General features: G+C 38.3%; 1 long non-coding RNA gene across 1 annotated transcript in view; it reads right to left on the bottom strand.

The window, feature by feature from the left end:
* Positions 1-1,591: 1,591 nt before the first annotated feature.
* LOC140651853 (uncharacterized) overlaps positions 1,592-23,686 on the bottom strand; it is a 59,382-nt gene continuing 37,287 nt past the window's right edge. Inside the window, exons 2-4 of the long non-coding RNA XR_012042558.1 lie at positions 4,727-4,808; positions 3,662-3,839; positions 1,592-1,679 (exon numbers count right to left, since the gene is read on the bottom strand). This is a non-coding gene — a long non-coding RNA (uncharacterized lncRNA). The remainder of the gene's footprint in view (positions 1,680-3,661; positions 3,840-4,726; positions 4,809-23,686) is intronic.

Raw genomic sequence — 23,686 nt, 5'->3', positions numbered from 1 at the left:
ATCAGCCCCTAGTCAATGTTCATTGGTTAATGGCGATAAAGTGGAGTTAACTTTCCCTCTGAACTGAGCTGGAGACACACACAGGGCAGCCACTGACACCATGTGTTGTGTGAACACCCTCATTGCCAGAGGGAACCACAAGCTGGGTCTGCATTAGCAAGAAGAGCAGCCCAACAGGAGGAGATCTATCAGGCAAAATAGGTGGCGCTGAGGATCTGAAATCCACACTGAAAATATCTCAGGAGTTTTTTCCCTTTATGCTAACTGGAGTCTGACTCTGTTGTGACCAGAGTGCATTAGATGTGTTCCTGGAACACATTTTCCAGTTAAGCTTCATCTGAAATCAATCCAGTTCACACTCTGGGAAACTCCTCTGCAAATCAAAGCTCAGTAAGAGGACACAAGCAGGAGACTTGCTTCAACAGTTCATTCTCCATCCAAATTAAAACATGAGACTGTTGTCATTACAGCACTGCCAGCCTTAAGCTACACACAGTTTGAGATGGACAAAACCTTACCTTTCCATAGACCCAGGTACCCTCCCTAAAGCTAAATCTACAGCAGCAATGATTTCAGCAGGTGCTCCAAACCCTGTTTTTGCCATAAGGAAAACATTTGGCTCATTCCCCCCCACTGATGGCATGAGAGCACTATTCAGTATAATCAAAACCACAGGTGAAGCACATCCTCTATTAACAGGCATTGTGATGCCTTATTTGAGAAGTGGAAAGCTAGTCACTTTTCTATCCTGCCCTATGCTTGTTAAATATAAGCTTAAGAAAGGAAGTTTCAAGGCCACACTGAATTAATTTGTGTTTTCTGGTCTGGGCTTCCCCCCCCTCCTTTCCTTTAGACCATCAATAAAACATTAGTTGTGAATAGCTGATTTGTTCCAGTTCCAGCAGGTACACTCCAGGCTCACTGCAAGGCTTTTCATTTTGAAAATGTTTTTGACATAACGTTGCTAGTTACCATCTGCCCGAGTGATAAATCCCAGATAAACAGCTTTACTGGGACACTCTCTGTCCCTTAACATACAATCTATGCTAAACTTCCAGGGGCAGTTTTAAATATCTTAAGACCAAAACCAAACACTACAACTTGCACTATATGGAATATATTGAAAGGTTATACTAGCATACACAGTATGAGAGGCCCATACAGAGAAAGGTAAGTGAAAAATATATACTGTATTTATTATTTATTAGAATGGGGGGGGGGAAACAGCCTACAATCCAAGCCATACTATTTTTCCATCTCATGATGGATGTCATAATGAGCTGCAAGGAACAGGAATGGAAGAAGGAAGTCCTTGGAGGTGGGGTAGGAGTCTGAAAGCTTTCTGTACTTCATAGCATATGCTCAAAGAGCAAAGGTCCTTTACTGCCATCACCTGGAATAAATGAAATCAGAAAGAGAAACTTCCTCTTCAAGCAATACAGTCAAAACTCATTAAGTTGTGTGCTGTTATGCAGATACAATGACAACATAGGCTTAGTTCCTCATGAGAGTAGTCAGAAAAGCAGTGAAATTAGAAAATGGTATCTCCCAAGAGAAATGGATATATCTTCATTCAACATCTGCACAGTAAAACCAAGCATGATCTCTGCAAAACATAGATACCATTCTACATCCCAGCAGGGTCAAGGCTTCCACACCTCATGTGCTCACAGAAGGACCTGTAGAATTAAACCTGCAGTTACCAAGGTGGTAAGAAAACAAAATAAGACTCCAGAAGATTTAGGAGAAAATGTAAGAGTGTAAAGCAGAATCATCAGGTGTATCAGACAGAAAGGCAGTGGGGCTCTCAAGTCTCCATTTGTTGATTATGGCAAAATTTAGCTAAATATTATCAACTTCTTTTGTGTTCCATGCTGACACCAAAATACATGCAGGTGATGTTTGGAGAGAAACAGACACAAAACAATGTTCTAATCCACGTATATATGTAATTTGTCTGCTTTTCAGTAGGTCCCATATGGAAAAATATCTTGCCACTTGATGTGACAGACATTACTACAGCTGAATCCAACAAGGAACACAAGAGAACAATCACTGAATGTCCCTCATCCTCTACTGCATAATCATTCAGAAGTAGACTGATCTGCTAAATATTGAAGAAGTCTTACACTGAGAAACTAGTAAGAGCTTCCCTACTTAAACAAGCACCTCAAAGCATTCTTTGGGTCAAAAATAAAGATTAATCCAGCAGCTTTGAATTACTTTTCAGAGATTTTTGTGTCCACTTTTTTAATTCACTGCAGTGATTTAGCTCTAAAAAATATTCAGATGATATGGAGCAGCTCTATGTTGTCTGCTGTTCACATATATCGTTAAGGAGTTTTAAGACTCTCAAAATAATACAGGAAAAAGTATCCATAATTCTTTGAATGAAGTCTGTGCTGTCAGAGGGAAAAGCCTTCCATAGCTTCATGTTCAATAAATTGTCTTTTCTTATTCAATAAGTAAAGAAAAGCATCACTAAAAATGCTGATGCTGCCTCTCAAAGTCTGAAAAGATGAGCTTTCAGAAATGCTGCAAATTCAAAGAGTAGAAAACTCAAAATATTGGTGTAACACATTTCTCCATTTCCCCGAAGTGTGTGTTAACTTAACAAGGGGGAAAAGATGCACAATAACTGGCACTTTGATGGTTCTTGAACACCTGGCAAAAGCTGTCAGCTGCAGCTTTGATTTGGATGAGCAGCAAACAGGTTAGAGATCTGTATTCACCCAAGTTTTGTGGATGCAACACCAGTTTAAAACCTAGGCATAAAATCCCTCAGCTGGTATAGATATTCATGGCTCTTTCATGTGAGATATCTATTCTTAATGTATCATTATGTCCTTTTTCAAATCAAGTCAGAAAGAGAAGTAGAGTGAAGGCCCAAAATGAAAATCAAATAAAAATGTATGCATGCTCAGTTCAAGTTTTAATTAAATCCTTCTGTCCATCTTTTGAAAATATTTCTTAGCTGTAACACCTATCCCAGGTCAAGAGTAACAGGCATCACAGACAGAAAACCTAGCGTATTAAATATATTACACAAGAGAAATGATAATAGGAAACGTAAGAATAGAAAAGCAGCTCTGTGGGGCTGGAATGTGAAGAGTACATGCTCTACAAGAAGAGGCCAGCTTGTGGCAGCACACCTGAAATAGCAGTCTTTGTGAGGAGGTAAGCTACACTACAAACTCACTGCTTGCACACAGAAATATTTTCAAATGCACTTTTGAGCACTTCACTTGACAAAAGCCGTTTAACATTTGTTCCCATGACCAACTATGAAATACAGGAATTTGGCCCAAAAGAGAACCGCCAGTGAAGACAAATTTCAAAAATAAAGTAAAATGCCAACACTAACTATGAAAACCAGCAAAAACAAACACATAAGCATAACCACTAATTTGAGTTTTGCATGCATCTCCTTAGCTTAAATAAGAAGCAAAGCACCTAAGGGAAGGATTTCAAAATCTGCTAAAGACTTTAGAAGCCCATATCCCACTGGAAGTCACAGATTTAAAGGAGATTATTATGCTATTAATATAGCATTTATTTTGTTCACGGGCCTGTTGGAGCAGCGAGATTAAATCTCAACTCCTGCCTTTGCCACATATACATAGAAGCAAAGAATCACGGAATAACGCAGGTTGGAAGATACCTTTGGAAACCATCTAGTCCAAGCCCCTGCTCAAAGCAGGGCCACTTCTGAAGTTAGAGCAGGTTGCTTAGGGCCTCATTCGGCCAAGCTTCAGAAAACTCCAAGGATTAATATTCTGCATGCTCTTCAGGTAACTTGTTTCACCTTTGGCAGGTCATTCAAACAATCTGACTCCCACCTGTAAACGGGGGTAAGGACAAAACCCTACTTCAAGCAGTTGTATGGGAATAAATTCAGTGCCTGTGACACATGCTTACCTTGATTAGGAGATCTACATACACACATAAGCAATGTCTCTAATTCCCATGCATTTGAATATCTCTCTGCTAATATTTAAGGACTTAGGAATTTAATTTTAAGAGGTTATGGGTATCAAATACTTCCAGAAGGCAATTCTGATTTAAAGATCCATTTTGGAATACTTTTGAATAGTGCAATATTCAAAACTATAACAGAAACTGGAATCACCTGCTTTATGAAGCTCTACAATACTTTTTTTTTTTTAAAGATAATAAAAGCTTCTTGAGAGAAACTGTCCGCTACCTTGTTTTTGCACAGCATGCTGCAGAACAAACCTTTCCATTTTCCTGCCTTATCCCCATTTTAGTTCAGGCCTTTTAGAGCTTCTATAAAACAAAATTGTCATAGTACCTTTTAATAAACCAGTTCAGACTTTATAGGTAATTGCTTTTCCCACAGAGTGACCCTCCCCTAATTCATGTGCAGCTGCAGAGTACCAAGCAACAACAACTTCAGTCTAAAATATTTCCCGAGAAATTTTCTTTGGATGAAGTTAATGGCCCTGAGTCTTGCCTCAGGCCATCAACCCTCTCAATCAGTCATTAATCCCCAGAAATTGCCCAGGGCCTCAATTGTTATTGCTTAAACACACTAAATTACATTTTGAACAAACAGAGCAAATGAAGGTCAACATCAGGAAACAGAATTCAGTGAAAATTAAAGAAAATTCTGAGAAGTATATAATAGATCTGAATCAGTTCAAAGGACACAAGGACTTGATCACAAGGTCTTCTGTGGTCAAGGCCAGAAGAGCAGGGAGTTTACCTCTAACTTCAGTGGGCTTTAGGTCAGATGCTTAATGCTCTAAATTCTCACTTCTGGCACAGGGTCAGGTCATAAAAGGTGCCTGTAATGTCAAAAGAGTGAAAACAAATTATAGTTGCATGATATTTTTAGTTATCCTGGGGTAGACGACACATTTCAAATACACAGGACTCTACAGATACTGGAAATATTTCTTTCCAAACTTTCCAAAGAGAAAAAGTATTTGGGAGCTACCTTTATGATGGATTTTGGCACCCTCCTCCCACACACACAAAGAAAAAATGCAAACTGCTCTTCAACATTACAAATTATATGCATGCTTCCTTGTAAAATTTGTTGTTTCCTTTCCCCTCTTCATTCCCCTAGCCTCATTATATTAGTCATTACCATTGCTATAATTATAATCAACTCTCCTAACCAAGAAATGAGAGCTTTACTTCCCACCTTCCTTTAGGTTAGTTTGTTTTCTTCTGTGGCATAGTCAGCTGGCTATACCTGGCCCGTAGAGGACTTCTCCTGCAAAGGTAAATCTTCCACTTCTACAAAACCACTTGAGGTTGCACCATTAACACCATCTTCCCCCTCAGCTCCTGGGGAATTTATACACGAGTGTACACAGCAGCAGTGTATGGGCTAACGAGGCTTAATGGACCAGAATCAGCTCAACTGCAGTGCAAGTATCTAACAACAAGAAAGCAAAAGCTGTGCACAACATTCATAAGCCTAAGCCCAATGACACTTGTAGTTACGGACTTTATTACGTACCTATGTAGCTCTTACAGACAGTAACAGAGTAGAACCACAGCATTTCAGAAGCTGTAAACATTGATAATAAACCGATGTAGAAGTACAAAATGCATCATGTAACATCTATAGAAAATGTCAATGTTATAATTTTATAGACCATTAAGTAACCAATGAAATGTGCAAGTTAGTTAATGCCAAATAATTAGGTAAGCAGGACTTAATCGTGCCTTAAGTTGGTCACTTCAGTCCATACAGGGCAACTAACAGGACAAAGAGGACTGATTTTCACACACATTCAGTATTTTCCATGTATTTTGGAGATGCTGTACAAGTAAACCTCCTTCTTGTTTTTGCACGGCCCCTGCTAGAGCTCCTACATGTTACCACAGTACCAATAAATCACTACATTTACACAAGTACAGCCACTGGCTACCACTACAACGTAAGCAAAGATTATGCCAAAAGATTTGTAATTTTCTCTTAATGAATACATGCTTTTTGTTAGCGATACCTGGCTTTCACAGCCTTCCAATGCAGTGTAACAGCACAGGAACTGTGAGGTTATCGGTCACACTTGATCTATATTGCAAAAAAAAGCTATTGCTACCTATTATGAGCATCACAGACTGTGCCTGCCATGCAACATGGCAGATAGGGTGTTTTTATACTCATTCCCACTTTTGTCTCAGCTAAATAATGCAGCAAACAGATAGGGATCCTTTCATCCTTAACAGTAAACCCATTCTGCTAATAAAAGCCAATATTTTTACTTCTTACTCAGATAGTTAGATCTTGGGGACATCATATACTTTGTTTAAAATCTATCAGTGTCTGAATCTGCATAATATTAAATGAATATGCACTGACTAACACACAGCAACAGAAAACTATATAAAAAACTATATACAGCAATGCATTTTAACCTGTTTTTACTACTGCCTTATTCTGGACAATATGCTCACAACCAAAATCTGCAGCAGTTTACAATTCTTTTTTTTTTTTTGCCCTGCAGTAGATAAAGACTTGTTAAGCAGTCGAACTTACTCTGCTATTACTGCTCACTAATACAGATCAGATCAAGCAATAGAGATCTATGTTTCCAGAGAAAACTTATGCCACCCTGAGCAAAAGCAAGCCAATGGCAGCTGACTAGCTGCTCACCTATACCAAAGGAAACAGGGATTGGCTGTTAAGAGTACCACGCACATCTGTACAGCCAAACCGGCCTCCATCCTTCTGCAGTCTCTGGACGAGTGTCACGAAGTTGTACCCAGAGTTAGCTACTGTTTCGGGAAACAGCCTCCCACAGCAGCAAGAGCCGCTACCCCAGCCCAATGCCGGCAGCATCAGGAGAGCATCTGCCCGGGACCCCCTCCCTTACGGAAGGCTGTTCCCTTCCCAAGCAGCAGCCCGAGGGCTGCTGCAGGGAGATGTGAGCATCCTCCTATGGCAATGGAGAAGGCTGCTGCAAGTGCAGGTATAGTGGTCTTTTATCACAGGGGACTGGGAAAGGAACAGGCTGGCCTGAGAGCAAGAGAAGGAAACCTTTCCTCAGTCTTTGAAGGTCCTCTGAGCACTCCCAGCTCACCTTCCTTACCGAGAATCCCCCTTCACCAGCAACCTCTGGCAGTCCACCATGACCCACGGGCCAGTACTCGCATCACTTCTGAGCTTCACTTGTGTTCTTCCCGCAGACCCTCAGAACTCCTACAAGTCTCTTCATAGTCCTCCATGCCAGCCTCCCAAAGCTTCCTCTGACCCCCAGTCCCACATTTGTCTTTCCCTGACCCCTGTCAGACCTAACTTCACCAAAACCTCCCAATGCATCTAAAGAAATATTGCAGGTTTCTACAGAGAACTGGGTGCACAAACTACCTAAATACACATATATGGGTTTTTTCATTTTTTTTTTTCTTAAGTGAGTTGAATTTGTAAAAAACAGCAGAAAAAATATATGGAAAAAATCCATAAAGAATTTGCCAACATAAAACCTGCTATATTCTTGGCCTACTTTTACATTCTTTTCCAAGCACCTACTATTGGCCATTCTCAGAGGCAGGAAACTCTTAGATACACAATTGGTCTGACATGCTTTCACAGTCATGGTCAAAAACAAGCAGTTGTTTATGAAAATCTTTAAAGCCACTCATCTTTCATAAACAATTTTTTTTTCCTCTGCTTTTCTTTTGCTTGACATTGTAAGAATTACTAACCCTGTACATTTGACTTCCAAAGTAGTTGTCATGGAAATGAAGGTGATCTTGCAAACTGTAAACATGATTTCCCTCTAAGAGCATACAGGGAGAGAAACGAGATCTTGTTTGAAAGTGAAACAACAAATTCTGTTTTGAGCTAGACAGGTATATTTCACTCAATGGGAGACAGTAAGAGTCACAAGCCAGCAGAAACCATCATATCTCTACTGTAGAATTTGTTTGAATTTACCTGGCTGACTACATCCTCCCTCCCTCCCTCCCTGAATATTTTATAGTAATCTTAAAATCATTTTGGAGTTCCCTCAGTAATTATTCAGACATTAATTTCTGCTTATTTCAAAAGTGTTGTGGTAAATAAAAATGGACCTAAACTCACCTGCCACAGATTCCAAAACTGCAGTGAGAAATGAGGAATTTCAGTATTAATCAAGTTAGAAGTAGGAAAGTGACAAAACAAATAAAAAAATTATTTAGAATTCCAATGCAGACAGTTTCTGGCACAAACCTTCTTTTAAAACAATGTTGCCCTCAGTAATGTATCAGACTGAAGTACTTAGAGCAGTTTTCACTCACTTCTTCCTGTGTGGCACCCCCTTCTTCAATGTTTGCATAGAGCTGGATTTTATGAAGTTATAACATAACTACTTTGCTGTCTAGTCTCAATCACAGCGCTTCAAATATTTTTTTAAAAAGCAGCTACTCTCCTGCTTGTTCTCTGGAAGTTTCAAGGAGAAAAATGTGCCCTTAACTCATGTTCCCCTTGCCAAGAGAAAGTCAGGGCCTCTCAGCATCACCTCTTCAGAGGCAGGTTCTCTTCTCCATATTCCTAGTAACACCAAACAATGAGGACACAGAATAGGTGCAGCTGCACGGCTGATCTGTGCTGGGGATTGACAGTATTTCCATATTGAACCCTGGATAAATTTGATGCAAACCAACATTTCAGAGGAACAAGACAAGGAGCAAAAACCCATAAAGGCTTATGTATACATTTAAACCATGATCAGAACTACATATTGAAGATTTTACATATTAACAATTTTCAGCAGGAGCCTTGAATGCCCAAGAGTGCCCAACACCAAAGAAAGAAGTGTCCAATCTAAGGTATGGGGCAGACAGTGTGTAATATAAAAATGAGAAATTCATATAAGCTATTTATTCAGGTGTTGTAGATGTATACGCTATATATGTAAACCAAAACTGAAAGAATTCTATGAAATTGAGTATCTAAATTAATCTCCGAAGAAGTGATATGTACAGTTCTGTAAGTGCTTACCTGAAGCAAATAGCTTTGAGCTTTGTATTTTGTTTAGGCCCAGATAAAAAGAGTATCTGTTGATTTAATAAATGTGTGACAGAGGATCTCAATTCTGTTGATTATGTTCTCTTGCAAAACTTTCTACCAGTTTGAAAGCTCCCATTATTTTATAGTTCTTCCACTCCACATGCAGAAAATTCCTCAAACTGACAACCTCCAAATTAAAACACTGCAAGGGCAGCCACTGTATCTATTTGCCCGTTAGGATTTATACCTCATTACTCAATACAGTTTTACATGCAGCTTATGCATAGCTAAAGTATCCCCCTATACCCACTTGGTTCTGTATTTATTGACTTTTCTTTCTTCAAACGCCTGACTAGTGAGGATAATCAGAATTCTACCTACTATATCCGTAGCAGCTCCACTTAACATTTTAGCTACTTAAGATTATTTATTGTTAAATTCTCAACTCAACGGCAACTCATCATACTTGTAAAATATTTCTATCTTATAAAAGTTCAGCTCAAACTTCATACTTCTGATAGAAAACAAAAGCTTTTGCTTTCAAAATTACTATTTTCTATTTAAAGTAATTAATAATGATAATTATAATTAATAATTATAAATAATTATATAATTAATACTTATAATTAACTATATAATTAATAATTATAATTATATAATTACATTATAAATAATTGTAATTAATTATATAATTAATAATAGCAGTAACTAAAAATTACTATTTGCTTCAAAACCTGCTAGCTACAGACTCAAAACTGCAGTTATTTGCAGCTTTAAGTTTTTTGGTTGGTCATGTTTTGTTTTGTTTTGTTTTAAACAAGTAATTAATCGCCGGTAGCCAAGTTTCAAAAAGAAGAGTGGTTCAGGTTATAGATGCCACTGCCAAGATTCGAAGGCAGACGCTAGAAGCAGAGCGACTTTGAAAATCAGGACACCTAATTAGGTGTGAAAATGAGATTTGGGAACGACATTTCATGCATTTCAGTTCTAAAATCTTGGAAACAAAATCACTAGTATACCATCAAATTAACTTCACATCAAGGTTCTGCTGTCATGATAACATGGTTCTTATAAGATTTCCAGAATTATCTGCTTGGGAACCATAAATGAGAACAGTGAAAAAAAGAGCACAGGATTTTAAATTTTCAATTAGATCCATGCGTTGAACTGCTCTCACTTCAAAATTTTAGGACATTAAAACCTAGAACTCTGGCTTAGCTTATCAGGCAAGGTTTCAAGTGACATCTCACTATATGGAAAGTGAGCATATATGCAGTGGATGCTGAAATGTATCATTATTTTTTCATCTACACACACCATTTGAAATGCTTATGAATATAAGACAGTATTTAGGCCCCCTAGATTTTTCTCTCTAGCCTAACCAGACAGTGCAGAAGCATAAGAAAAACACAGCAAAGAGAGGAGGTCAGTCGGCACAGTGGGTTTGGCTCCACTTGCATGCTGGCTGACGATCTGATTCTGGCATTTTTTCCCCCAAATGTCATGGAAGCTCTACCTTACCCCCAAGGAAAATATCATTTGCTCTGCTGGATTTTTCACTTCCTTCCTTTCCAATTTTACCTATACAACTAAATAAATAATAGTTGGACATACCCCAAATTTGGAAAGAAAAAATAATATCTGCTAGCACCCTAAGAGCAATTGTCTTCCTTTCTTTCCCTTCCCTTCTTTTCAGTACTGGAAATACTGGAAGTACAACCTATAGCTGTAGCCAAGGACTCAGTCATGGGAGTTTAACTACAAGCCTCTAGTGTCATTTCCCCTGAAGATAAATAATAAAACATTTGGTTCCGTTGCCTACACTTTTCTCTTTTCCTATACTAAAAAGAAGTGGGATGTTAACAGTATCGTGAAGTAGCTTTATCCTCCTTTCCAATACACAGTGTTCATAATTACATAGCTGTGGGAGGACTGCGACAATACTTGTCACACATTGTACTTCTTCCTTTAAGGATTCAGCAGCTTCCATTTACACTTTTTGAATGCACAAGCATTGCCAGAAAAACCCCAATGCACTACTGCACATTAACTAGGAAAATGTGTGTAATTATCTAATAAACAGGCTGACAGGTCATTTTGGATAATTTTCTTCTAAAGCACTGTCCAGATCATCACAAAGTGGAAATTATTATAAGAGCAGTTTAACTTCATATACAGTATATAACACTATAAAAATTTAGGCAGATTTTCACAGCATTATTAACAGAGATTAACAGCATTAACAGCAAATCCAAACCCTGCATTTTTAGCAATCTGCTGAACTGCACACAACACAGCATGTGTTTCTACGCAGCTGCATAGCTACACTGGTTTGGAAGCTGCTACTCTGCAAGTACATGCCATTCAGGTGTTTATTTTTCCAAACAGTTCTGCTCCAAAGCCAGTAAAATTGTATTCTTCCTGCAGCTGAACAAATTTAAGCTAATCCATATTCATCAGAATTAGATTGGCATGAGTTGAAAATAATTCTTTTTTTTTTTAAAAAGGAAGTAAAACTCTAGGGCAGCTACATTAAACATGTTACTTTCCTAACTATTGTACCTGGTAAAACCTAAAAGGAAATTATTTTACCAGGAAAGCTCCGTTTCATGAAAAATGTTTAGGCATATTAAAGTGTTATATTTTCCTAAGGTCTGACAACATATCAAATTCCCCTGAATTGTAGCATGTTAAGTGTTGCTTTTAAATGATCAAGGTATCAGTACCTGCACAACCGAGAGTCTCCTACTGAAGATCAAATCGTAATTTCTCCAGGCCTTTTCCCCCCAAACTGTAAGAATCCTCCCATTGTAGAATAAGCCAGGTATCAATAAGTAATTATGAAATTTAGAGGAAAATTCACAGATTCCCTCAATTCTTCTACTATTCTAAACCCTACTCAGCTGTTTCAAGATGTGTCTAGACAGAATAATTGACATTATGTAGCTATGATTTCAAAACTGTATTTCTAAGTCAGTCGCTGTGCATTAGGCCCCATAAGGAGCTCTCATAGCGAGTTTGTCAGCAGCACAGACCCTGACACTACCTACAGCATCAGTCAGTAGGTAAGGAAGATGAGAATGACAGTCCTTCATGAAAGAAATTTAATTTCACAATGTGCCATGCTCTTTCCACACTTCATGAAACAATGCTGATGGGGGGCTGGGTTTGCACTGAACTCCTGGAATAATTGGTAGCAGCTGAAAAATTTTGGGATGATAGGGGAGATCTGCATGAAGCTCACAGCACAGCAGCTGAGCCATCCTGTGTCAGAAAGCACGAGCTATCAACACTGCCAACTGCTAGCGGTCAGTAGCTAACTAGTGTGCTGGGGATGGTGGCTGCCCTCGGCTGGAAAAGGCACTGAGCAACTTGCTTTAACTGGAACTGGTCTCATCTCCTTCAAGGGAATGAGAGTTTCAGGGCTCTTAAATCTCAATCCATCCCCTGAGAGTAAGAGGATCCTGGGTCCGAGCGATCTGCAAAAGGCACACAGACCGTTGCTAGATTTCCAGTAATGGGCATTTGTTACCATGACAGGGTCCTCAGAAAGGACACCAGTGAAGTTAATTGTACATGGGTCTCAACATCGTCTTTCCCTGTTTAATTATCCGTGGTAGCATATTTGTCTTTTTAAGAAGCTTATAGAAGAATAAGTGAGTCAAGTAAGGTGATTATGAAGTTTTACCATTGTATCTTCAGAGAGTTGTGACAGAAGAAGCTAGGCAAGATGAAAGATGCGTGCTAATTGAGACACAACAGAAGAGGTAATTAAGATTTCACGACGAGGGGAGGAACGAACAACTGAACAGTAAACGTCTATTGCTCTGTGATTTCCCATTGCCTAATCATTGCTGGGGGAAAAAAAATAAAATCCTTTACAGGGTTGGAAAGGAAGCTCTGACTGACCAAGAAATAGCAGGATTCACAAAGCTATTTTTTCTCTGTTTCTCACACCCTGCCAGGCAAAGGGAGAGCAGGATCAGCAGAAAGTGCTTTGGCAACAGAAGCAGGGAGGATGAGGAGAATTTCACAGGCAATGTCAGCCTTGGGGTACAACAGTGCATTTAGGCTGTCATCCTCCTGAAGAGGAAAACACTGAAGCAAATAAAGAACAACTAAAAACAAACTAAAGAAAACAAATATGTTGGAAAAATATATTCTGAAATGTGATTGTGTGCGCTCTCCTTCCGTACCCATTTTCATCACAGAAATGTTTTCATCCTTACATGAACAGGATAAAATAAACCCATTCTTTCATGGTTAAACCTTGTCTAATAACATAATTTACTCTCAGTGATCTGATTAATAGACTATACGCTACTTCTCAAACAGCGTTAGGCATACTGGATTGCTGTTGGAGCATCCCACATCCAGACTGGGCTGAGGGCATACGAGGGTCTGTTCTGTAACCCTTCCCCTGCAATCCTTGCTGCTGGCTCCCCACCTGCTGGTTACCTGCCTAACAAATTCAAGGCCCACCTCTGACAAAACACAGCTGCATCACATTGACTCAGACTGCTTTACACTTTCGAGCTGTATATATGCCGCTCACAGAGCTTTTCTGCACCAGCTAAAGATGCCCCAACACACCAACCTGAAAGGGGAGCCATAGTGGTGCGAATGCCTGGCTGAAGGCAAGTAACACTTGCTTCCAATTTTTGAAAAAATGCTCTCCTAACAAGAGAGAGGGGGAGAGTGAGAGAAGCTCACACCAACACCAGTCCGTGTTAGTGTTCAGAGCACTTACTGCACTTACAAGCAGAAGCGTTATCAAACACAGGTATTCCTCCCACCAAGGCAAGTTAAGAGCTGTGCCAGGCAGACATGGGTCACTTCAACGGCGTCAGGCAAGCTGGGTGCAAAGTACACCCCTGGCTATAGACTACCTTCAGTGGTGTTTGTTTAAACTTATTTTTTCTTCTGAAGTTCTGATACAATAAAGGTGCCCATCAGCATCATTATTGAAAGAGAAAAGACTGCTCAGATACTGCCTTTTTTTCTTAATGACCTGGCTTCAGCTGTACTATGAAACAGGATTGCCGTCTCTACCTCCTGTTTGTAGCCTTCCTTACAAGGAAACAGAAGTGAGTCGCTGCTGAGCAGTTTAGAAATGTGAATGTGCTGAGGAGAAACACCTATTCAGAAGCCAGAATCAAGAGAACAGATGTTAGCCTGAAAAAATCAGCAGAAGAGTCAGCAATTTTAAAATCTGACTTAGAGGAAAGTTAATGGATCCTCTACGACAGGAGGACTTCAGCAAACCTGATTTTCAATCAGCAGCTTGTTTCATAGAATTCTTAACATCTTCAGTTATTTTTTCTTATTATACACATCAGGAGGAGTCATAAGGAGCCATGGTGCCTAATGCAAGCCTTAGGAAGATCAAATCCGTTATGCTGGTAGGTAAAGATCAACTGTAAATTGTTAAATAAGATCAACATCATTTTTCTAATGGTTTACTCATGGGATTATTAACGTTTGTGATGTCCTCAAATCCTTCTTTGCCAGAATTAACAATTTACAGGATTCACCAGGCAATATCTAAAAATATTCAGAAATATTCTTACATAAAATGAGCACTGTAGTGCTGGTTCAGCAAGACAAAAAATAATGCATTTTTTCCAATGTGCTGCCCTACACCTACTTTGTAGGTCTTTTTCAGTTACCATGTAAGTATGAAGTGAATTTTAACTGCCCCCACCATATTTTCTGCTCAGTGTCTTCTTCCCAAAATGACTTTCACAGCCATTTTACCTGTTCTGCTATGTTTCTGTCACCATCATAGGCTAAGGCAGGCACCACAATAGCAATGTTACTCATTTATAGCCCTCACATAGCTCAAAATTTCATTCTTAGTCCTCGTATGTTAGAGGAACAGCCAAAACCAAGATGACTATTAGCTTGGAGCTGGGACAATCAGGCACTCTCTGACCACACCTGGACCATCTGCTGTCTGAATTGTATACCAAAAGGACTTGGCACAAATTGTGGCCAGAAGAGAAAACACTGACCAAAGTCAACCATCTCGCAATCCTATAAATAGTGATCCAAAGTGAGACCCCTTGAGCTCTCCAGGATCACAGTGGGCTGTGACCCAGCATCTCCCCCTGGACTAGGATGTCTCTCAGGGTAAATTTTGCAAGGATTCAAAGATGGTCCATTGACAATTTTTCAAGGATTCAAAGGCCCAATTTCTCGAGGATTCAAAGGCCTGATTTGGTGAGGTTTAGCGATCATCCATTGACAAATGCTGGCACATAAAAGTGAGTAATTCATGACACTCACGAAAAGGGAAATTTTAATCATAGGTTAACCTCTGTGTGTGTGTACAATTTGATTTAGAATTCTTTGTCTGCCTGTTTGTCTGTTTAAGTGTGTGTGATCTGATGTAACCTCTGTTTGTGTGCGTGTGCAATTTCATTTAGGAAACCCTGCTGTAAGTCTTAGGTGAACCTTGCCGTTCTCAAATCTTTAACTAAATCGCTATCTTGGTTGTAATAAATTGCATTGAATCTCTCTATTAAATTGGCTGATGATTGTGTTAAGAATTACACAACCTAATCTTGTGATCGATCTCAAAATATTAATAAATCTTAAATTGCTGCTAAACCAGAGCCATGTAAAAAATCCTATTCACGACAAACTTATTGAATCTTGATAAAACCCTGTTAAACTTTGTTAAATCCACCGAATTCATTGAACTCTGTCAAGTTATTATTTTACTTCAATAAACCATACTGTTGCTTCTCTCTTTTGAGTGAAGTGTATTCCACTCTTTTTTTTTTTAATTTGCGACACCACACTCTTTACTATGACCTTCAACTATATATTAACCACTGGCACAAGGGTGCAGAGGCTCACGGTCTTCTCACAATTTGTTTCATCATTGACTGGAACGACTAATCCCACTGTATGGTGAAAAGCAGGAATATTCTTGAGGGATACGAAGACACTCCTTTTTGTCCTGCCTGGCTTTTGTACTTTGCCAAGGGAAGTTAGTGCATGACTCTTACATATGTTAGGGCCAGAGAAACATGGAAACATCTGTAATCAAAGTTTTGGATCATTAAGGTTCAAAGACAAACAGCTATCACGAGTGTAAACACAAGGCTCTATTTAAATTATAGCCTCTTCTGTGGAATCTTCAATCAGTTGGTGATGAGGAAAATGTCAGAGCATGGATATTGAATCAAAAACACAAACTATAGTATTCAAGGCAAATGGCTGCAATATTTACGTGAGTCATCTGTAAAACATTTTGAAGCAGTAAGCAATAGAAAGGAGAAAAAAGCAGAATAGACAAAAAAGATTCGCTGACTACAATTTTGATGACAGATTTTGTAGAACTTGGACTAAATGGTACTGAGGTTACTGATGGGAACATTAGAGATATTGCACATCAACAAAAGGCAAAGACAGCATTACTGGGTAGGTCTCTTGTTGATACATAAACAAAAGGATTTGTGTATTTTAAAAAAAATCCTTAAAAGAGGGTAAGTGTATATAAAATCATCTATAATCAGCTATAAAATACTGATTAAATAGATCTGACAAATGGATTTCCCAGCATCATGCAGTAATGGCTCCTCTATGTGGAGAGATGTTCATCTGAATACCTAAATACTGCAAGAACATATAAGCCATTTTGGTAAATGTAAAGACCTTGGAAAGAATGAGAAGGAAGTGTAATCCAAGTTGTGCAAGTTTCTACACAATGAAAAACCTGTATAGCTGTATACATTCTCAGGCTTAAAAATAAGATTCTACATACAGAGGACAATAAAAATTTTGTTTGGATGTACATAAATTCTGTAGACTGGAGGCTACATTGCCTTTGAATGTGTGCAAAAATTAATGGTGATCTTTCGATATGGAGATCAGACCAAACATAAATGGAGTTTCATTTGCTTCTCAACAATAAAAGAAACAGGACTCATATCTTCCTTGCCAAGGAGATATTGGAAATCAAGCTCATACTGTTTATTTTCAGCCTAATGTAGTCTTTCCTGCCTCCTGCTTTGTAAGTTATTTATGTTCGCAGGGTAATATATTGCATACAAGATAAAGCCATATGTCCATATCAGTTCTTAATGGTTTTCATGAACAGCATCTAAGTAACTTTATAAAAGGTACCATTATACCCACTTATAGAGGGAAGATGGAGGCACAGACAGGTAGGTTAACTTTCCCACAGGGCCTCAGCCCATTGATTGCATATCCAAGAACATAAACCAGGCATACCAAAGTCCCTTTTGGGGTTTTATCAATTCTTTCTCACAATGCTGAAAACGATGACCAAAATATAGAAATCATAACCTCAGATAATCACAGAAAAGAGCCATGTTCTCAACAGTGGGGAGGAGTTTAAGATTATTCTTACTTTTTATGGCTAACTTTGGGAAGTTAGGCTTATGTTATTGGCTATGTCTCTAAGCCTTCCTCCTTAGGCATAGTAGACATAAATAATATTATTTTTTCAGATGAAAGTGCATATGTTAGTGCCAACCTTACTCCAGTTACTAGGGTAACAAGGAGAACACACATACACACAAAATGCACAAGCCAGATAAAATCAGCTCCTGTTTATGCATGAGTTGTGACTATCAGCATTGGCAAAGATTTTAAACAACAGACGACTGGTGCTAGGTTATTAAAGAGGCAGCATTAATTTTACTCTTTCTTCTGCTGCACACACCAATTTTCATCACATTTCACTTATGTCCTTTTGACTTCGCTCCCAAGCAGAAAATTGTTCTACCTTAAGTATTGAAGTTATTATCATTCCTTGCTTCAGATTCAGGCATCCAAATAAATGAAATTTCAACAGTGCTTAGCATCAAGTGGCTTCTAGGCTCTAAGGCTAGTGGAACTGCTCAGGATTAAAAGTGGTAAGAACAGGCTTAACTGTCTGGAATAATGTAGGCAAAATATCATGTCACTTTTATGTGAAGTAATTTGACAGTGAAGCAGTAATATTGAGCCTTACATTTTACCTAATCAAGGCTAAGTTATAGCATCATATCAAACCTTTATTGAACTCATCTTTGGAAAACAATTCTCACAGAAGTTGATTCATTCTATCAATAACACTTTAGTCACAGCAGTTGCAGCTCCGCTGTAAACAACTTGCTAATTGTATTTCTGTCTTTATGGTGGGAGACGTGCTAACGGTTTTAAGCATGTCATAATAACAGAAAAGTTCCTCACGAGAAACAAAAGCTCACAAATAAGCTATGCTCTCCAGATAAATTGTAGTTGCCCCACGTACACACCCACAGCCACTTTACTTCTTTCTGAGAGCTTGCATGGGAGATGAGCAACATCCATTATCAGTACAAGCATGCAGTAGAGAAATGTTCCATTCCCTGCAAGATCAAGTGCTTGCATAATGGAAACAGCACTGTAATTTGACAGCTTAGCATACAAGAAATCATACATTCATTATGTTTTCTACAAGCATCTGTGTAAATCAGTGGTCTATAACCACTGATTCATTGTATATGCTGGTTTTGGTATAACTCACAACACATGACAAGATTTATAATATTTAAACAAGGCATCTATGTAGAAAGTTAGAGCTACATCTTCCAAACACAGCTGGGCTTAACAAATTGTCTACATTCACAATATTTCGTATTTTATTTATATACATTTAATTTAAAAAGTCATGTGCTGTCTATGGGAGCATAGTGAGCATCTGATTGTATAGATAAAGTTAATCCTTAAATGTTCTGCATAAAACGTATCAAATCCTTGAAGTGTTTGCAATAAATTCTGTATGTATAATTACCTGATTTATTTTGAAACTGTTATCAGATAAATTACATGCCTATATGAGTTATCTGCCATGAAACTAAAAAAGTTAGTAATAAAATACTGTGTTAATCAGAACTGAGAGTTCATCCTTATATAGCTGTATTTCCAGAGAACCGTATTAATTTTAAACTGGAACACCATTGTACCAAAAATGCTATGAAACATTGCTGCCATCTACACAAAATAGTAGTAAAGAAATTTGGTGACTGTTTCTTTTTCATTTTGCAATATTTTAGGCGGCAGCTTTAGGAATCTTACTGCTGGGATAATTATGTGGTTTATGGCACCTTCCTATTTTTTCTTCCTTTCTGTGTGTATTTTCTCAAAGGAATACCTTTTTCCTCTGTTATGGCTCTCTAGCAAAAGTGGATTTTGTTGAAATTAATAAAAGAAGGCATTTTTGAACACTATGCAAAACATCCAGGAGAATGTTTTAAGTAGTATTCAGAACAATTCTGCTTAAGTGTAAGAAAATGACTCCTAGGAGGACTCATTTCCACTCACCCGTATTTCCACCACCTCACCACGTAACTTCCTGAATATATCCTAGATCCACTATATTCTGTAAGTTTACATTTGCCCTAGGCATAAATTAATTCTTTCCACAAAACATTCTAATTCTCCTGCCCAACCACCCTTTGAATAGCCTAACATTCATTAAAAATGTCAAAATAAAGAAATAGTTCATATAGTGCTGGACTACAGCCAGCTTTTCTAGGTCAGCAGAGATCTGTCAGTTCATACAAATATTTCCTTCCTATGGTGACCATATTTAAAGCATAGGTTTTTTTCTATAAATGCTAATTACTTTAGCCTTCTGAGCTATCAAAGAGAAATGACTAGAGGCAAATTGCTAAGAGAAGAACTCCTAGGGCAAAGTTAAAAGAAAGCATTTTCATACATTTTAAGGGTGAAAGAAGCATACTTGATGCCTTTTTTTATACGGACCCTTGCAAGGGCTCCTTATGCCTCAAAGTACAGCGCTGTTTACTAAACTTCTCTTTAAATTCCTATGCAAGTTCTTTAATCTGCTTTTGCACAATATAGTTCATTTCCATTTCCACAGCAATCTTATTTTTGACAACTTTCCATGTATTCTGCTGTTTACATTAGCATACATGAAGTGTAATTCAGAGAGATGCCACCATAGGACTTAAGTGTAGACATGTGCACACCTACTCAAATGGACAGTAGACAATCATTTGAACCACGGCTAGACAAGAAAAAAGCAAGAAAGCTGGGCACATCACACAACAGAACATGGCACAGAGATCCCCAACGCAGCACGTACCCAAAGTGGCTATGTATAACCACACGTCCAAAAAGCAGTACGGAGCTGTTGGCACTATGTTCAGACTGAGTTAATAAGTCCTCCCACTCAGAAGCAAATCAAAGCTAGTCTAGTTTACACCAATCAGGCTATGTGGTATTTACGCCTGATCATTAGTCTCACTCCCCTGAGATAGCCTTAACGGCGTATACTTCAGTCAACCCATCACCGTACAAGATAGTTTTCACTAGACCAGCATTTCTGAGACTCTTCCTGTAAATGGGAATCTGCGCTAACTGTAGGAGAACGGTTCTACTAAAAGGTCTGAAAGCCTTGACACCTGCTACCAGCTCTGCTACCGGCTTCCTAGGTGACATTACACAAATCACTTAATCACTATTTCCTTCATTTGGAAAAATAAGAAAATAATATTAGTTTTCTGGGGACAGCATACAATAAATGAAAATGTTAAATATAGTCATTGAGTATAAGGTGCTACAGACATGAATGGTTAGTAGATACTTCTCTGAAGCAAGACATTGATAGGAAAAGGGAATTATGAACTTAATCACACCATTTCTACTCAAGCAAATGATCCTTTAAGCTTCACATTCAACAAAGCCTGAAGTTGACAAAAACTTTCCCAAGTTTCAGGATAATTTACTAAGCAGTGGTAAAATATGCAGAATATGGCTCAGCATGAGATACAATCTGTAAATAACTATGGTTGGGAAAAAGACCTTGCCTTTAATTTGCTCATTTGAATGTCTACCGTTTTCACTCATTAATCTTTTGCTCAGTTTTACTGTAATCTTGGGAAAAAAAATAGTTGAGAGATAAACAAAGGAAACAAGATTAGACATAAACTATCAAATGAAAAAAAAAAAAAGCAGCCAACTTCCAAATAAAGGAATAATAAATTACACAAAGCAGAATGGTTTTATTGTATACCCCTTTGAGGCAATATAAGTGCTATGCATTTGTTTGACAAATGTGTATTGTACTTAAAGTCATAAAAACAATTACAATGACATTTCCCCCCATCTGTATTGCACAGCTTACCGTGCTATCCATGACTAAACATTTTAAACTAACTTCTGTAAACAAAACATCTTCTGTGAACAAGGATAAAAATCAGTTCAGTTTATAAGTGAAATAATTCTTAATACCAATTACCAGTTGCCATGGTAATAACTGAGACTCAAGAAATATGTATTTTGCTTGTTTGGCATAGACAATCTGCTTCCCAGAAAGGCACACATAGAGAAAGTTAAATGTCTGTAGGAAGACAATACCAAGGTCAGATAGATACTCATCCTACTAGCATTTACACATTGCCATTAAAGTTACATGTTAACAGTATTAATTATGCTTGGCTGCCTGCTTTTCCTTTTTTTTTAAGCAAATAATTGGGAAGTTTTATTACAGTGAAAAATTCCTTCCATGGTAGTTAGAGAAAAATATTTTTAAATAATGTGATTTTCCTTGCAGTATTAGGTTAGCCACTGTCGTTGTTAATTTTTTTTATTGCATTCATTCCAATTTTGTATTTAAACTGTGAAACTTTAAAAAATGCATCCATAGTGATTCAAATACAACCATTCCAAAAGTGTCAGAAGTTCTGCTGGAATACCCTTATACAGCTTTAATAGGTTTTTAATGAAAAGATTTTCTTGGCTGGAAACGTACAGTTATTTTTCATTTAGCTACCAAGCTTTGAGAATGTAAATGTTGAGTCCTTCATTAACACAGGTGTTAAAAATACCACATGCGTACAGATGTTTGCTTTAATACTTTCTCAAGGTTCAGGAAAACAGTTGTAGGAATTTTAGAAACACATGTAAACTTGTCAGCAGAAGTGAGATCCAAAGAGTGAGAAATCTTCCTTAAAATGAATTCACATCAACTGTTTGCATTCCTAAATACAAATTTGTAGAAACAGTCTTCACACCCTTAAAACACACAAGTTACCCGCAAACACTAGCCCTGTGCCATAAAACAAGAATAACTTTACAGGAGAACACAGCATCAAATTAGGAAACATATCTAAGCAATACATCTAAATAATATATAAAAATAATATATTCTTCCACGGGAAGAAGCCAAGACTTCTTGTTGAGAAGAGCGTGCTCCAAGCAGTTCCCCAAACCAAGTGATCAGAACCCTAGGAACCCAGGGACACCTATCTACCATAGTTTTAAATGTAACCTAAACAGGTTAAACGTGAAAGAGCTATAAAAAGGCTGTAAATGAATGCAATGACAGTGGCAGAAAGAGTCTGTAGTGTAAGATAAAAATCACAAAAAAAAATTCTATATTCATCCCATTAAAAACAAAATCTCTTCAGAAAAGTCTAAAATCTCAAATACAGTGACAATTGTATATATTCATGTTCACTCTCCCTTGACTAACAGTAGATTAAATGAAGCTTGCACATTTGAAAGGAGCAGATGACAGAAAGAAAACATTTGAGGGATCAAATGGGGAGGGTTGTGAGGCAGTAGAGCTAGAGGTGGATCTCATCTACCAGAACTGCAACCTACTGCACACAGACTGCCAGAACCTGCCAATCCTTTCATCGCACCCACAAAGTCTTCTGCTTCTCATAGAAACAAACTGCTTCTCATAGAAACAAATTATTTTGTGTGTGTGTGAAATTTCTTTAAATTATTCTTCTTTATTAATTTTAGTACTTTCTCTTAAATCGGGGATCTGTGGTTTTGATATGCTGCAAGATTGTTCTTTTTTAGACAAACTATGCTTGTCTCAAGAGAAGTCACCTAGATCCTCTCTGGCTTTACAGGTCACAAAAATCTAGAGTCTCTTTTCAGTTCCTTAACTTTCCTTCAGTTCCTTTCCCTTCCCAGCTTCACATGGCTAGTCCTGTAATACCACACAAGATCTTTGGTAGATGAAAATATGTTTAAAATAAAAAACATTGGACTTTCCAAACTCTAACTTGTGAATTACTCAATAAACTTCAGAGCCTCAATCTACAAAAAGGCTTAGCTACCTGGTTACCACTTTAGGCAGCTAAGCCCATGTGACATTGACATATCTCAAATTCTTGTGGCCATGCCCAGCTCCCAGGCAAGCATCCTTAGCACACCCCAGTTTCATAATGGAACAAAAATCAAGCACGTTTTGCTCCTTCAGCCCTTACGTCTACTTTAAATGGGTACCCACCCAGTACGGATAATCAGGGAACTAGGATGACCAGCGGTGCTAGAGAGCACATCTGCCCCAGAGAATAAATATTGCCTAAGAAGCTGCTGGTGCAATCCCTAACTCCTTCCAAATAAATCTTCCCTGTAGCACATCACCTGAGATTCAAAGAAGAGCTGAACATGCTTGTTGGCCTTATCTCTGTATTGGCCTGGCAGGTTGGGAGGAAGGAAAAGGGAAGTGGAAAGAGAGAAGATCCACTGGACTTCTGCTTTCAGCAGCTCCCTCTGGGGTGCCAAAACTGCAAATGGTGGCTGCAATGGTGTCGGCTCTACCCTACAGCTTGGGAGACTTGTGGCCACCTCACGGCTTGTGGTGGCACAAAAGGATGTCACGAAATGCGCACTGTGGAGCTTTATGGTTTGTATTGTGGAAAAAGCCTGTTATTTTTTGTGGGA

The sequence above is a fragment of the Ciconia boyciana genome, chromosome 5 (assembly GCF_034638445.1).
Source record: "Ciconia boyciana chromosome 5, ASM3463844v1, whole genome shotgun sequence".
In the NCBI taxonomy this organism is placed as follows: Eukaryota; Metazoa; Chordata; class Aves; order Ciconiiformes; family Ciconiidae; genus Ciconia; species Ciconia boyciana.
The sequence above is the reverse complement of the archived record's forward strand: the minus strand, read 5'-3'. Positions and strand labels throughout refer to the sequence as shown.